The sequence below is a fragment of the Cryptomeria japonica genome, chromosome 1 (genome assembly GCF_030272615.1).
Source record: "Cryptomeria japonica chromosome 1, Sugi_1.0, whole genome shotgun sequence".
Taxonomy (NCBI): Eukaryota; Viridiplantae; Streptophyta; class Pinopsida; order Cupressales; family Cupressaceae; genus Cryptomeria; species Cryptomeria japonica.
The window spans coordinates 600002363-600019536 of record NC_081405.1 but is presented as its reverse complement, the minus strand read 5'-3'; positions in this window follow the sequence as shown (position 1 = coordinate 600019536).

The following is a 17174-nucleotide window of genomic DNA, read 5'->3' as shown; positions in this document are numbered from 1 at the left end:
CAACAAATTCCTTCAAGGAAGCTCCATTAAAGGTCCATTATGTATCGCCAGAAGGGAAAGGATGTGAGAAACAAGTGGATGAGTGATGAAGGCTTATGATTGTGAAAAGAAGTGAAATTAGGATAGCATGATGGAGACTTAGGATCAACAAGTATGCTTTTTGGCTTGAAATTTTAGAACTTTTGCCCCCAGTTATTTTGATATTAGGGGAGATCACCTCTTGCTCTTTTTTCTTCATAGGATTTTTATCCTTGACTTTGATTTTTACAGAGTCCAATAGCTTTTGATTTTGATTTGGACTAAAGGACTTTTCTTTAGTTTTGACTTTTAGTTTTTTCTATTCATAGCTTGATTTTTCATCCCCAATGAGTAAGGGCTTTTTTAATTCTTGCTGATCCAAGTCTAGAAGTGGAGTGGAAATAGAATGAGTGGATGAAATGGTAAGGCTATGTGAGCTCTCAAGAGGGCTGGCAATATGCTTAATAGATTCTTCGTTGGAACCACTCTTAGGACTATTGATATCAAAAGTTACTTGCACCACTAGAGGAGATTTGCATTCAGACCTAGTAGCCACAACACTAGGTGCTTTGTACCCAATTCCTTGCAAATTATTTATAGATTGTTCTTGTTGATTGAATACCTTAGGAGATAGTGGGAGTTGATCAACATGAAAAATATACTCACCACATCCAAGGTCTTTAATCTTGAAATTTTCTTTGATTTCTGCTTGTTTTGATGTAGAAGCTTTCAAGGATTCTAGATCCACATATGCCAATGAAGGAATAGCCTCTCAATTGGCTCGAATTATTATTTCTGATCTAGGTCGCAGATTGTTGCAATATATAAATGGATTTGGATCAGCTTTGATGTTCACTTCAACTCCATTGTGTGGAAACTTGATACATCGATGATATGTAGATGGGACTGTACTCATCTCATGAATCCATGGGCATCCCAAGAGTATGTTGTATGTGAGATCTAGATCAAGGACTTGACAAACCACATCCTTTGTAACTAGTCCAACTTTGAGAGGTAAGGTGACTGTGCCTTTGGATGAACGCTCTTCATCATCATATGCCTTGATGGTAATTTTGTTTGTAGAATTCACAGCTTTATCAAAATATCCCAATTGTTTAATAGTGCTCAATGTACAAATGTTTAGACCTGCTCCTCCATCTATTAGAACTCATTTTATTCGATGTTTGTGTATGAAGGCTTCAATGTGTAAAGGTGTGTTATGTGGCTGAGTTACGGAGGCATCATCGGCTTCTGTGAAAGTAAGGGAGTGTGGAATGGAAAGGTATCCCACCATGGCTTGAAATTGGTCCACATTTAGATCAGTAGGGACAGCAGTGTCTCTCAAGATTTTATCAAGAATGGCTTTATGTACGGGGGATATGCATAAGAGCTCAAGGATGGAGATGAGCGCAGGTGTCTTCCCTAACTGTTCTACAAGATCATACTTAGGTCTAGTTGATGAAGAAGTGGTGTTTTGATCTAGAGCATCTTGCAAAGTGAATTTACCTCGATGGGTTGTAACATGACATTCAGAGGTAGGTTCGGAAGAAGATCCAACGCCTTTTAAGACAATCTTGGGTCTCTGGGTAGAATTCTTGGGGTTTTTGTCCTTGATGATAATGGTAGAGATGTAATTGTCCATCGAAATGTGATTGATAGTTGAATCATAGTTATAAGATGCTCTCGTATAGTTGGTCTAATCATCTATGGCTGTAGCTTTTCCCTTGTCATGCTTTGGGAATGGTTCCTTAAACATCTCATGTTCTTGATTGTATGAGTGTCCTTCAATCTCAATGTCACCCCTATCAATGAGATCTTGTATGATGTTCTTCAGTCGATGGCAATTTCTTGTCTTATGACCCTTGCTCTTATGATATTCACAATATTCATCATCATTCCACCAATTTGGTTTAACCTTTGGTTCATATGGAGGAAAATTTGGAATAGTGATTACCTTGTTTGCCACTAGCTTTTTGAAAACTGACTCAAGTGGTTCTCCCAATGGAGTGTACTTCCTTCGTGAATTAGAAGTTGTTTGAGTATTCACCTGATTTGATCCGGAAAAAATGAATTTGGGTCACACTATATTGGCATCAACAACACCATCATTGACTATGTCCTTGTTTTTATTCCAAAATCTTGGCTTGTCTTTTCCTTTGAAGTCATCTTTGTTTTCCTTGAATATCTTAATGACTCCTTGTTCAATTAGGACCTTTTCTGTCGCTAAGCCTTTTTCAATGACGTCCTTGAAGGTGGACAAACAAGCTTTCCTTAGATCATAGCCAATGTCTTTGTTAACATTTTGGGTGAACATCTCTACCATTTATTTTTGTGGAATTTCACAAGAGCATCTGCTAGCTAGATTCCTCCATCTTTGTAAAAATGATGAAAAAGACGCTCCATCTTTTTGCTTGGTGTTGCACAAAGTAGTGACTGATATGTCTGTCTCTATGTTGTAGGAGAAATGTTGAATAAATGCCTCTGTTAAGTCACCCCATGACCTAATACCAGGTGGAAGTTGGGAGAACCATTCCATAGCTTGATTACCTAGGCTTTGTGGGAATAATCTCATCAAATATGTCTCTTCTGAAGCTACCTCAATGCAAGCTATGAAAAACTATCTTATGTGTGCCTTAGGATCCCCTTTTCCTCTGTACTTGTCAAACTTAGGCATCACAAAGTGTGTAGGAAATGAAGGCATTGGAATGCTCTTGTCAAATGGATAAGGGCATATGTCTCTCATTGTGTATGTTGACTTCGGTGTATTTATGTCCTCCATTTTCTTTTGTAAGTCCCTGATTTGTTGCTCCAAATTGTTCTTAGGTGGAGATCGACTTCTTGGACCATACCCTATGCTTGAGGCAACAATTGGAGGAGGAGTATGTTGCATATATGGATGATATTGATCATACACATGTTCATATGGAGGAGGTATATAGTGATGCTACATATATGGACCACTTTGTATAGATTCATGTTGAGGAATGAAATATCTATTTTGTCCATGTATACCATACTCTATAGGCATGTCATGTTCTAATGTGTTGCCCCCAAATTTGACACGGGGTTTCTTTGTGTCCAAATTTTGACCATGCCTTTGAATATCCAATTGCTTTGGTGGTTGATCCGTAACATTGATATGTGATTGAGCATATTTCTCTGCATAAGACTTCCATAATGGTTTGCGAAGGTGAGTATCATATGCTTGACCATGTGTATGTGGGACCTCTGGTTTTTGAAACAAAGATGATGGTGATTCAGGAACAAGATGTGGTCTTCTATTGCCTCCACTATTAGGCCTCCTTTGATCCATGTTGGAGTGATATTGTTGCAAAGGTTGATTTTCCATTATTTGAGACATGTCAAAATCATGAGGTATCTTGGCTCCACTTTGTGCCATCATTTGTCAGAAATATTGTCTATCCCTCCTCATTATTTCCTCAACCAATCGATTGAAATAGGGATCCATAATGGAGTCTTCCACTTCTGCTGAATGTATTGAAATGTTGTCCATATTGTCAATGTGTGTAGCATTATTGTTTATAGTGTCCATGTGCTCAACATTTGGAATGTTTCTATAGGCATCCATGTCAGGTAATGTAGTATGATCAGAATTGAAAAATACATCATTGTCATACTCATAAGAACTCATGTTTGCAGACTCTTGAGCCTCTTTAGTTTCTCTCCTAGATATTTGAAGACGGGTTTCAACCATGAACTAGGTATTGACCGAGATGTGTGAGACTAGATGAAAATGGAAAAAGTATGGAAGACCAAGGGTTGGATGGAATGTAAATGAATCTGAAGTGTACTTGTAATGTCCAAAGTGTAAGACCAAGTATGTATGTAGTAGAGTAGGTGTGACTTCCAAAGAGAGGATAGTTTCTCTTGATGAGGTGAGTTGACCTTGACTCTAAGTAAGACCAAATGAGACCTAAAGGTGATAGACCTTGATGAGGGACCACTTAGCAAAATGTTGTTGTATGTAGCGTGTTGACAAAGTATGATGAGGACAAGCAAGTGACCTTTTGACTCAAGTTTAGACAAATGTAAATTTAATGCAAGATGTAAAGTAATGATGGACTTTGTGAGACCCAAAGACAAGTTGAATGCTAGATGAAAACTTGGAGAAACAACCTAGGAAGCTCAAGAATTCTGAAACTGATTGCTCTTGTTTGCTGGACTATAAAATTTTTCGAATTTGTGAAGTTGGTTGTGACCAAATCTGAATGTTTGACTATTTTTCATGACAAGAGGACACAATGTTGATGAGGACTCAATCTTTGCAAGTGTTTAGACTCAAAATGACTCCAAGAAAAGTGTGTTGTTCGATGTAAAAATGTTTTGCATAGACTTGAAGACACAAAAGACACAATGTTTTGTTGTTTGGTCTTGAATGTTTTGAATGTTTAAATTAAGTCAAGCACAATTCTTATGGCTGGCCAAGACAATAGTTGTTGATCCCACATGAGGTTTTACCCCCGAGGCTATGCTATTCAGAGCGGATACTTAGATGCTTGACCTCACTGGCTCCACCCTCGGCACTCACTTCTCGGGTTAGCCAAGCATCAGTCCCCACGAAAACTCCCCGTGGTGAACTTTGTATCTCTACTAAGAACCATATGTGTGTGGGCCGCTACCAAAGGTCCGAACTCCTGCCTCAACAACTAGAAGGATTTTGGCTTTTAAAACAAAAAGGTGCTAGTAAGGGCATCCGCTCGTGTGGCCATACATGCAGCACTTTCAGCTCTGTAAATATAGAAGGCTCCCAGCCGGTATGGGTTACACCCTACAACTAATCAAATAATTTTGATCAAACGGGTTTATGGGGAGACATAGTGTCGGTATGAACTAATCAGCACACGTTATCCATAGTTTTCACCATGAATACAGTTATTTATAGTGGTTCGGAAGAGGTGGTTTTTCCTTGCTACCACTTGGGTCATTCTCTTCTCACTAGTAGTCCTAATGACCACACGGGAAGACAGGCCCTCTAAAGATTAAACAAAAAGAGCCTATTGCTCAAGACACAAAAGACAATGATTCAATTTTAGTGCACCAATTGAAGTGTTTTTTAGTCTATGAAAACAAGGCACACAATAAAAATCCAAAAACCCTTGCCAAGGACCTGCAACAAAGATTTATTAGTAGTTTGGATTTTTTTGAAATAATCACCCCTTCCTGCAAGCACACAAGTTAGGTAAATTTTAGATCCAAAAGACTTTGTGAAATAGGGACCTTCAACAATGTGTTTTGTTGACCAATTCAAAGATTTGATTCATCATAAAAAAAAGACCACCTGTAAAATTTCAAGAGATTTCCAGAAATGTAAGAAAATCCAAAAAAGTTGTCAATTCACTCCAAAAATTAAGTTTTTATGAAAAAGCATAAAAAATTCATATAAAATGCAAAATCGATCCCAAAAATCTAAAATTTTTACTGGAGAGTCCTGATGGTCTTCCAAACTTGCATAAAAAAATTTCTACAACAAATCCAAGCAGTTTGTGAGATATGAGTAAAATAATGCAAAACCCTAATTTTCAAAGATCTAATTTTTGAGGAATTATTTTGCATAAAATTTAAAATCACAAACAACATACCCTACGTATAATTCTGAGAGATTTCCAAAAATGTAAGAAAATCCAAAAAATAAGGAAAAACCCTAATTTTTAAAGATCCAATTTTTAGGGAAATATTTTGCATCAAAATTAAAATCACAAAGAATAGATCCTGTGTATAATTATGAGAGATTTCCAAAAATGTAAGAAAATCTAAAAAATTCTCTCATTTGCTCTGAAAATTAATTTTTTATTAAAAATCATAAAAAATTCATAGAAAATGTAAATATGCTCCAAAAATTCTGATTTTTGGATTGAGATCTCCTGATACTTTCTTCAACCTGCAAAAAAAATTTGGTACAAAATTTTAAAGCCATTTGTGAGATATGATTAAATCTCTCCAAGATCTTGATTTTGTGTCCAAAACCCTAGCATCACAAGGTTATTCTCCAAATTGTTTTACAAAATAGCAATATAGGGTTAGAAAAACCTGCAAAAAATATAGATTTAACAAAAATCCATGTCCCATCGGGTGTGCCAAAAATTTTATGGTGAAAATGGATAACAATAATAACGATATTGAAAGGCTAAATGAATTCAACCACAAAACCCTAGCCTAACAACAACAAAGATCCACCATAACATATGAAGATTACCTAAGACAATGCAAATCAAATAAAATCACAAAGATTATACCATCACATGTCCAATAGGGTTTTGGATCTCCATTCTTCCTATCTCCATTGATCTTGCTTGATATATTTGCTCTCAGATTTTATGTGTGCACAAGAGCTCAACAAAGAACGGAAATGTTGTTGCAAGTAGGATCGCCTATGTTCAAAAGCGTAGTGTAGTCAAGTAGTCAACGGGGGGGTTTGATAATGAAGGAAGCATCTCCTTATATAGAAGACACTATATGAAATGGAGGGATAAGATTGAGAGGTGTAAAAGAGGTCGGCTATGATTAGAGGGTAGGTAAAAGAAATAATAAAATAATGAAAGGGGTATTGTAGTGTATGAATTAAGAGATGAATGACATGTGTCATGGGTAGAAAAGGTTAATGAATTAATTAAATAAATAAAGATTCATTTAATTAATAGGAGTCAAATCAATTAAATAAATAAGATATTTATTTAATTTAGGAAAAGGATAATTTAAATAAATAAATGTATTTATTTAAATGAGAAATAATGCTAGAAGAGGATACATGAATTAATTTAATAAATAAAGATTTATTTAATTAATAGAATAATTAGGCTCAAATAATTAAATAAATAAAGATATTTATTTAATTAGATATGACAATTTTAGGTGTCTACACCAGCAAAACTCAAAGAATAAGAATTTGATGCATATGCCCTAAATGGACTTGTGTCAATTTCAGGGATATTCAAATCTAGTTGGGACACATACTTGGAGTTTTTGAAGAATTCTTACCTGGAAATTGGCAAGCTCATTCAACTTCAGTAAGTATTTTGGGAGACATTACCCTATATAGAATTTCATTGATTTATTCATTCTTTGTGCTGGTTTTTGGCATTGATGCCAAAGGGGGAGTGATGTATGTGAAAAAAAGAAGGAGAAGTATGTATGGATCAGATTTCAGATGGCATATATAGCTCAGGGGGATTAGTACCACATTTCAGGTTCGACGGGGAAGATTGAAACCATTTTTCACATGAGTGTTGCCATCAATGACAAAGGGGGAGATTGTTGGCAATTGACACTCATTCGATTTCTTATGTTTACATTGATGGAAACATTGGCAACATATTTTGGTTCACCGGCATCGGGTAGACACTTCATTGGCATCAAGGATTTCAAGGTAACCGACAAACTAGGTATCGGTATGGGAAGCCAACATCACTTGGAATTCGGCAAAAGGTAGTATCCAACAAAGCATTTTATAATTCATATATATTTGTAATGATCTGACATGTATTATCATTTTGTATGTAAGCCAACATATGGCATAAATGTTTGTAAGGGTATATAAGTCAGTCTATTAGGTCATTTAAGATATAATATTTGTGATATGATCTGAAATGCAAAGTTTATGTATGTGAGATCATTTGTATGCGAAAGCAATATTCTGTAATGATCTGTAGCTGATTTCTAAGGTATTCATAGGGTGTTTGTTATTCTAGAAATGGTTTAGGGTCTAAGAACCAGAACAGTCAGAGCCTTAAACGAAACTCAATCAGGCATATTAGATGCATTATATGTGTTCAGTTTTGCAGTTTTGTATCAGAAAGTGATTGTAGTCAGTGAGACTCTTGGTGATGAGCAGTGTTCTCTAGGTAGTGTGCCTTCCTGCATGTGCAGGCCCCTACTATATTTAATATCTCTTCATATGGCTAGTGAATTGATATTGTGGGTCACAATCCCACCATGGTTTTACCTCATTGAAGTTTTCCACGCATAAATTCTTTGTTTTATGGTGTTCATTTATGTGATTGTATTATTTGTTTCAGTTATATGTATTTATGTTTAATGATTGATGAATGAATTCTTTAATAAGGCTAAAATATTATACTCTTGTAGAAAAATGATTCACCCCCCCCCTCTTATTGTTCTTGGATTCCAATATATAATAGGTTTTGTTACCTAGTCTAACTATGTAATTATTGGTAAAAAAATTGTTTAAAGTAGTTGCAAGCTCTTTTGTGTATCTTCTATCTATATATGTGTTGATAGCTTCATGGAGGCAATTGGTCTTCACATGTATCGATGTGAATATATATCAGATGACTCTTCTCCTATCGATCATTAAGATTAATTATAAGTTAGGAGTTTTGAACCAAAATATTAAATTTGAATCTCTTCCTTTTATTCTTTTAATTATAAAGAATTTGGTCACTAGGCCCAAAAATATCCTTCCAAAACCTTGGCTAAAAATCATAAATCTAAGAAAATTTGGAAGGTAAAAAGAAAGGTGGTCACTAAAGGCCATTATGGTATTTTAAGGGAGAAGGCGTGGGATAATGTTGACAACATGGTGACTGATGTTTCTTTTCACTCTAATACATCTCAGAAGGTTCGAGCTCCATATAATAATGCTACTTCATTTAAGGCTAACTCTCTTGATAGTAGGAAGGAAATGGATCAAGATTATGATTAGAAGAATAATCTATGTAGTGGTATGGGGGACTCTGATAAATGATTGGATCTAAAAGAGAATTCATAGCCTCACAAAGTGTTGTCAAATTCCTTAGATATGGAGATATCTTTGTTGAATCAAGGGAAGGGCAAGTCCCTTGGTCTATATCATTTGGTCAATGTTAAGGATGGATTTGTTTGTTGTAAAGAAGACTCTGAATGAATTTTGTTCTTTTGAAAAACTCTAGAAGGAGGAGCTTATGTTTCCTAAACCTTTAGGTTAGAGTGATGCTATTTCCCTAGACACCAACTTGAGTGATGGTGGATATTTGGAGGAATGTTTTCTCCTGGACTCTATGAAGGGTGTTTTGAGGAATGGTATTGATGTGTCAATGGTCTATGGTACAATCAATATGGATCTTAATGGCACACCTTTTTATGGCTATTAAATACAAGAATATAAGGAGGCCCTCCTCCTCCCCCTCATCTCAATGTATGGTGAAAAGAAACAAACTAAAAGCTGATTGTGGAGAATTGAAAGGAAAAGGCATATCCTCTCTAATATAGATTAGGAAAAAATAAATTACACAAGATTTTCTAGAGGGTTTATAAAAGGCTCTCTCGAAGGTTTTCTTAAAAATCACACCCTAGAGAAAAATAGGAAGATCATCATCTGAAATATTAAAGGGTTCAAGCACCCTCATAAACATGAAGTCTTATCCAATTAGATAAGAAATCATAAGATAGATATAATTATTATTTGGGAAACTAAATTTAAATCAAATATGCTAGCTAGGTTGAAGAATTTCTTATTTAAGTATTGTGTGCTCATTTCTCTAATTATGATAGAGCCTTAGGTAGGATTGCCGCATTTTGGAATCCTAGAATTATTTAAGCATCTCCTCTTATTTCTAGTGAAAATCTTTTACTATTTATTTTACTCACTTGAGGGATGATGCTTCTTGGATTACCTCTAATATCTACATTCATATTGTTAAGGAAGCTAGAATAAGGTTATGGGCCTCCCTATCTACCTTCATAGGGTCTTGTCCTTCATCTAAGTGGTTGGTTATGGGAGATTTCACTATTCTCCTCAAAGATAGTGAGAAAATTGGACCTTATAAAATTCCTATTGATAGTACATTGGATTTGATGGATTTTATCAATGACAATGCTCTTTTAAAACTTAACCTGCATGGGGTATCTTTTACCTGGTCTAATAGGATGGTGGGATCTGATTTGATTGAGGTAACATTAGATTGGACTTTGATCTTTCTTCACTCCTCTCTATTCCTAATCTCTAAAATCGACTTTGCTTATTTCCCCATTTCCCTTTTGATGGACATTTTGGGAAGAAAAGGTAGTTTTCATTTCTAGGTGAACCCACAATAGTGGGTTACACTTTTTTGCCAACTTTGACACTGCAATATTCATTTTCAAAAGAAAAAAAAAACTTCAAATTCAGACACCTGTTACTTCTAAACCGTAAGGAATTTGTAGATGATGTGAACTAGTGATTTGTGTCATTTTGTATGTAGATTCAAAAAAAAAAAATTGATAATTTTTGGAATCAATTTTCTTCCATTTTTATATCTTCCTCAAAAACTAGTTTTTTCTCAAAAAAAATATTTTTAAAGGGTGATACTCACTCTATATAGCATAATATTTTTTCTATAATAGATATGAATGTGATTCTTTCGAATTTGGTTTTGTAACATTAATATCTAGTGTTTGCAATTGGTTTTGTAACATTATCTTCAATATTTATTATTTTATTAATATTTGAAGTCAAGTTATCTTTAATTTTGGCATATGTCCATTTGATACTACATAACTTGTTGTATATGTAGCGAAAATCAATTTTTTTCTTTTTGTTGGAAAGAGTACATCAATACCCAGAGCGAAAAATATTTTTCAAAATTTTTTTGGTGATGTTTACTATTTTTCCATAAGCATTGAACAAAGAAGTTCATGTTCGGTGAAAACCCTACATTCATAAGAAATAAAATAAAATATATTAAAAATTATACTATTTGGAAAGCTTATAATAAGGGCTAAATACTTTAAAAAATAGAACTTCTAAATGAATTCATTTGACCCCCCAAAAGCTAATGTAAAATTGGTTTTTTATCAACATTTGATAGATGCAAAGGAGAATCCATTGCAAGTATGATTTAGAAATACAGAGGTTCTATCCAATAAATTTTGATCTAAGAGCCTTTGATCTAACTCTCTTCAATTAATTACTTCAAATGGGACCTCTTAAAGTTTAAATCATTATATTTTCTAAAAATTATATGATTTCAACAAAAATTGGGATGTACGAAAAAAGCGGGAACCAATATTGTGAGTTCACCCTTCCATTTCAAAAAGATGTGGTTAATGCATCCTAAACTTTATGAAAAAATAAGGGAGTGGTGCAATATCAAGATTGATGGAAGTGCTATGTGTAAAATAGCTAAAAAACTATGTTTTGTCAAGATTAAGGTTATCTTTGAAATAAAACTTCCTTTGATCATATTTTCTTATAGAAGGATATCATCCTAAGGGATTTGAAGATCTATCAAGATACAATACAAAATGATGGTTATAATGATCTTATTCAAGCTCGGGAGAATTCCCTTCTTTCTCAAATTCATAACCTCATTTTCTTGGAGGAGAAATTCTAAAAACAAATGTTTGATAGATTTGTGGTTGAAATATGAGAATGAAAGTACTAGATTTATCCATTTATCCACCCTTGAGGATAGGGCCTCTAATCAAATTTCTCTTATAAAATATGAGGGTTTTGTTTTGGATTCTAAGGAGGAAATTAAGGAGGCAACAATGTTTTTCTTTTTGTTCTCTTTTTTGAGAATGGTATGCCTAATTATGGTGAGGTGGAGAATTTTATTGAGCTTATTCCTAACATTATTAGGGAAGATACTCACAAAATTTTGTATTACATCCTATCTAATTCAGAGTAAAAAAAGGTAGTGTTTTCTGTTGGCATTATGTCAACCGACATGAGGACATAATGACATTGTATGTTGTCATTGATGTCAATATGTTGCAGAGGTGTGAACTGGCATATGTGAGAACTAGTATAACACTATGAACCAACATTTGTGCCAAAGTGAAGTGGTGTGCTTTTTCAAATGTGAACCGGCATATGGTTATGGGAACCGGCACATGGAAGCGTTGAATGACTACCGGTTCATAGTCTCAACTTTAGGGTTTCCAGTTGAAGTGCTTCAAGCCTATGTGGCTCAATCGGTGACTTTGTGTGATGAGATAGCATGAAAACAAAGAACAAGATCATGTTGCCATGTAAGCCCTATGTACATGAAGGATCGTGCATGAAGAAGATCTTGCCTATCTACCTCGGCAATATGAGAAGACTGTAAAACGATGATAATGTGTGATGGGTTATCAGCTGCCATGAAAATGGTAGAAAATGAATGATGGAGATTAATGCAGCATGCTCAATGGTCAGGATTGAATCATTTGAATTCCTTAACCTATTAGGTTTAGGGTTTAGGGTTTATGCTACCGACCTAACTATTTTCTATAAGGTCGATGTTGTGACTCTTTCTAGGGTTGTTGGCAAAAGTTGTGTGTGAGGATCCAAGAGAAGGGATACGTGATTCTTGCCAAACCAAAAGGAGAGAAGTGATACCTGCAGAGTGTAAGTGCAGAAGGAAAAGAGGAGCTTAAGTGGATATGCATTGGCATTGAGTGTTGTTACCAGATCATTGTAATACCTGTTGATCCCTAACCACCTCAACAGTTGGAAAATCCCTTAACAGGGTATCTTTAACTGGCTTGTTGAAAATCTTTTAACAGGGTAATTCTAAGCTACTGAGTTTGAAATCCTTTAGCTATTGAGTTCATGAAATCATCTAACAAGGTAACCTTTAATAGGGTTTAACCCTTAATCAGGTATTGTAGCCATCCCTTAACCAGGTGATCTCTAACAGGATCAGTTCCTAGTAGATCCTATTGTAATGTCTCTAACCAGACAAGGCTCCTAATAGAGTGGACTTTCAAAGAGTTCAAAAATAGCTTGTGGGTATTCATTCCCATTGTGGTTTTTCCCAGTTGGGTTTCCACGTGAAAAATATGTGTGTCATGTGTGATGCTTTTATTTTGTGATGCTTTGCTATTGTTTGTTAAGCATATGATGGTTCTATGTTTTATGCATGTCAATAAAACATGTTGAACTAGCTGTTATTATGATCTAATGATATATCACCTGTTTATGCATAAGGATGAAATGGTAGTGCAATATCAAGTTGGATGAAAGGCTAAGTGAGTAACCGGTTAATGCTTGTCTCAGACATTCTTAGCTTTACCATTTGCACTCTGTTTCAAACCGGTATCTCTATCTACTAGTCTTTTGAAGTGTTTGCTATCAAACCGGTTTAAGACTGTTGTTTTTTTTGCCTGTACTGATTCACCCCCCCCCTCTCAGTACTAGTTTGGTACTATCTGCTCATCATTGAGTTATCAATTGGTATCAGAGCGTCCTCCAGGTCCTCTGAGTTATAAGCTTAACCGCTTGAGGTAAAGATCCCAGTCAAATGATGAAGAGGGAAGGTCCAAAGTTTAACAGGGAAAATTTCAGTATTTGGAAAGATAGGTTGAAGATATTCATCAGAAGCATGGGTGCTCAACACTGGAGCTATGTTGAGAATGTCTATGTTGCCCCTACCGCTACTCTCATTGATGACCAAAAGAGAGAGATACAAGAAAATGGGTAAGTCATGGAAGCCCTAATTAGTAGTTTATCTGACATTGAGTTTATTGATGTTCAGGACAAGGTAAATCCCAAAGAGGTATGGGATGCTCTTGAAAATATTTATGGTGGTGATGAACATGTAAAACGGGTTAAGGAAGAAAGCCTGAGAGGGAAGTTTGAAGATATACGGATGGTTGAAGGTGAGACCATTCAGTAGTATGGAATAAGAATTAAAATAGTTGTTGGAGATATCAAGAGTGCAGGTGGTAAAATAGAAGATTCCACTGTGGTAAGCAAAGTCCCGAGATCCCTATTGCCAGTCTATGCAATAAGGGTTGCTTCTATTCAAGAGCTGAGATCAATAGACAAGACTCAGGTATCCTTGGACTCCATCATAGAAAAGTTGACAACCTATGAGCTACATAGTTTTGATGGTAGTGTTCAAAAGACTGAATCAACTTTTAAAGCCTCTGCTATACCATCCAGAAAAGGAAAAGAAGCTAGCACTAGTGGTGAACCAAGACAGAGCAAAGAAATGGATGATGAGGAGATTTTGATGGCATTTGAAGCTCTCCTTGCCAGGAAAATTCCTAAAGGAATCGGAAAATACAAAGGTAAGCTTCCTTTGAAATGCTTTTCTTGCAATCGGATAGGACATATTGCTGTAAACTGTCCCAATGGCGACAACAAGGACAAATCAGAAAGGTTCAATAAATTCAAAGGAGGAAACTAGAGAAACTATTTTGTGGCAGTTGATGAAGGTGTCATAGACGAAGAGTCAGAGGATGAAGAAAATGAAGATATTGTGTTTGTTGTTGTCAACGAAGATGTGTCAGACAAGAAGGCTCTTGTCTCCCGATTTGATAATTCCAATGAGTGGATCATTGACACTAGCTGCTCTCACCATATGACTAGTGACTGGAGCAAGTTTCTATCCTTGGAGGAGTATGATGTTGGTGTGTTTCACTTTGGCAATGATGCACCATGCATGGTAAAAGGTAGAGGGTCCATCTCTCTGAATAGAAAGAGTAGTGCTGACAATATGTATTGGGTTGATGGTCTGAGACACAACCTTCTGAGTGTTGCCCAGCTGAACGACAGTGGGCTTACTCTGGAATTCAAGAATGGAGTTTGCAGAATCAAAGGAAAAGATGGTGAACTAGTGGCCACCGGCATGCAGACCAAAGGTAACCTATTTCATCTGAATGCAAATATAAGTACATGTCTTATGGCTAAATTTGATGATAGTTGGATATGGCATAGGAGACTCTGCCATGTAAACTTTGATAACATTGTAAAGGCCAGTAAGATCAAGGCAGTTAGAGGGTTGCTAGTATTAAGCAAACTAGATAATACCTTGTGCAGAGAGTGTCAATTGGGGAAAATTTCTTCCTCAACCTATAAAGGTAAATCTTTCACTGCTGACAACTTGATTGATCTTGTGCATACTGATTTGTGTGGTCCTATGAAAACTAGAAGTGTGCAGGGTGATAGGTACTTCATGATTCTCACTGATGACTGCTCAAGAATGATGTGGGTCACATTCTTGAAAGACAAGTTTGAAGCCTTTGTAAAGTTTAAAGCTTTCAGAGCATTAGTGGAGAAGGAAAGCGGTAAAAGGATTAAGTGCCTAAGAACTGATCATGGAGGGGAATTCACTTCTGGTGAATTCAACAAGTATTGTGAAGAACATGGCATCAAGAGGCAATTGTCTGCCCCTCAGAATCCACAGTAGAATGGCCTAGCAGAGAGGAATAACCAAACTATGGTTGAAGTAGTAAGAACCATGTTCATTCAAGGAAAGGTAGCTCACACCTTTTGGAGAGAAGTGGTGAGCATTGCAGTCTACACAATGAACCGGGTACTCATCAAGAAAGGTAAGGATAAAACACTTTATGAGTATTGGACTGATAAGACACATGTGGTTAGCTAATTTAGAATGTTTGGTAGCAAATGTTACTTCAAGAGAAGTGAACACCAGAGAAAATTTGATGCGAAATGTGATGAGGGAATATTCCTAGGATATTCCACCAAGAGCAAAGCTCTCAAGTGTTTCAATAACAAGACTCGGAGAATTGTGGAAAGAATCAATGCAAGAATTGATGAAACCTCTGAGAAAACTAAGGAAACCGGTATTAAGCAAGTGGTAAGTGAATAGGTTGCAACCTTCTGGGAACTGATTGTCAGTCAATCGAATACTAGTAACAATGTTCCTACACCGGCAGATGTGGATGCTGATATTGATGGAGATGAGGATGAAGAAGAAAAGCAAGAGGAATCTATCAAGACCATTCCTCGGTATGTCAAGCTAAATCATGATCCTAAGCAGATCATAGGAGATAAGGATGCAGGAATCCTTACAAGAAGAAAAGTCAAAGAAAACTCATGCATGATCTTTGAACTCGAGCCTAAAACATTCAAAGAGGCACATAAGGATGAAGACTGGATAAAGGCAATGGAAGAGGAACTTGACCAGATAGAGAAAAATGGTACATGGTCCATGGTACCTAGACCAGAGTGCAAAAATGTCATTGGTACTAAATGGGTCTTCAGAAATAAGTTGAATGAGGATGGCATAGTGATTAGAAACAAAGCCAGACTGGTGTGCAAAGGATATGCTCAAGAAGAAGGAGAAGACTATGGTGAAACCTTTGCTCCTATAACCAGACTGGAAGGAGTTTGTATGCTTCTAGCATATGCATCTTTTAAAGGCTTCAAAGTATATCAAATGGATGTAAAATCTACATTCCTAAATGGTGTACTTGAAGAGGAAGTGTATATAGAGCAACTAGATGGGTTTTCCCTATCTGAAGATAGTGACATGGTGTGTAGGCTACATAAAGCCTTATATGGTCTAAAATAGGCACCTAGAGCATGGTATGAGCCTGCATTCCCATCTTGTGAGGATTGGATTTGAGAGAACAAGTGAAGATAGAAATATCTACTTGAAGTCTGAAGGAGATCAGATCCTGATTTGTGAGGTATTTGTTGATGACATTATCTTTGGTGGAGATGACAAGATGAGTCATGAGTTTGCAGATGAGATGAAGAAAGAGTTTGAGATGTCACTCATATGGGAGATTAAGTTCTTCATTGGACTCCAGATCCAATAGATGAGAGATGTAATCTTTGTCACTCAGTCCAAGTATGTCAAAGAGGTGTTGAAGACCTTTGGCATGGAAGATAGCAAACCAGTTGGTACGCTGATGGTGACTGGTTGTAAACTATCCAAAGAGGATGACTCGGCATTGGTTGATGAGAAGGAATACCGATTAATGATTGGTAAATTGCATTATGTAGTGCATAGTAGACTAGATATTGCACATGCAGTTGGCATTACTGCAAGGTTCCAAAAAAGTCGAAGAGAATCCCACTTGGTTGCAGTCAAGCGAATTCTTAGGTATCTGAAGGGAACTGTTGACTATGGATTGTGGTATCCATATAGCAAGGATTTCAACTTGAAAGTGTTCACAGATGCTGATTGGGTTGGTAATGTAGATGACCGGAAGAGCACAACTAGTGGTGCATTCTTCCTTGGTGGTAGACTGGTCTCCTAGACGAGTAAAAAGAAGAGTTGTATCTCTCCATCTACAGCGGAAGCAAAGTATGTTGCAACTTTCATGAACAACACTTGGACAATTTGGATGAAGCATGTATTGAATGGCTTCAAAGTCCCTATATCTGAACTGGTAAGTATATTCTGTGATAATACTAGTGCAATTAATATCTCCAAGAATCCGGTTTTACATTCTAGAACCAAGCACTTTGAGCTTAAATA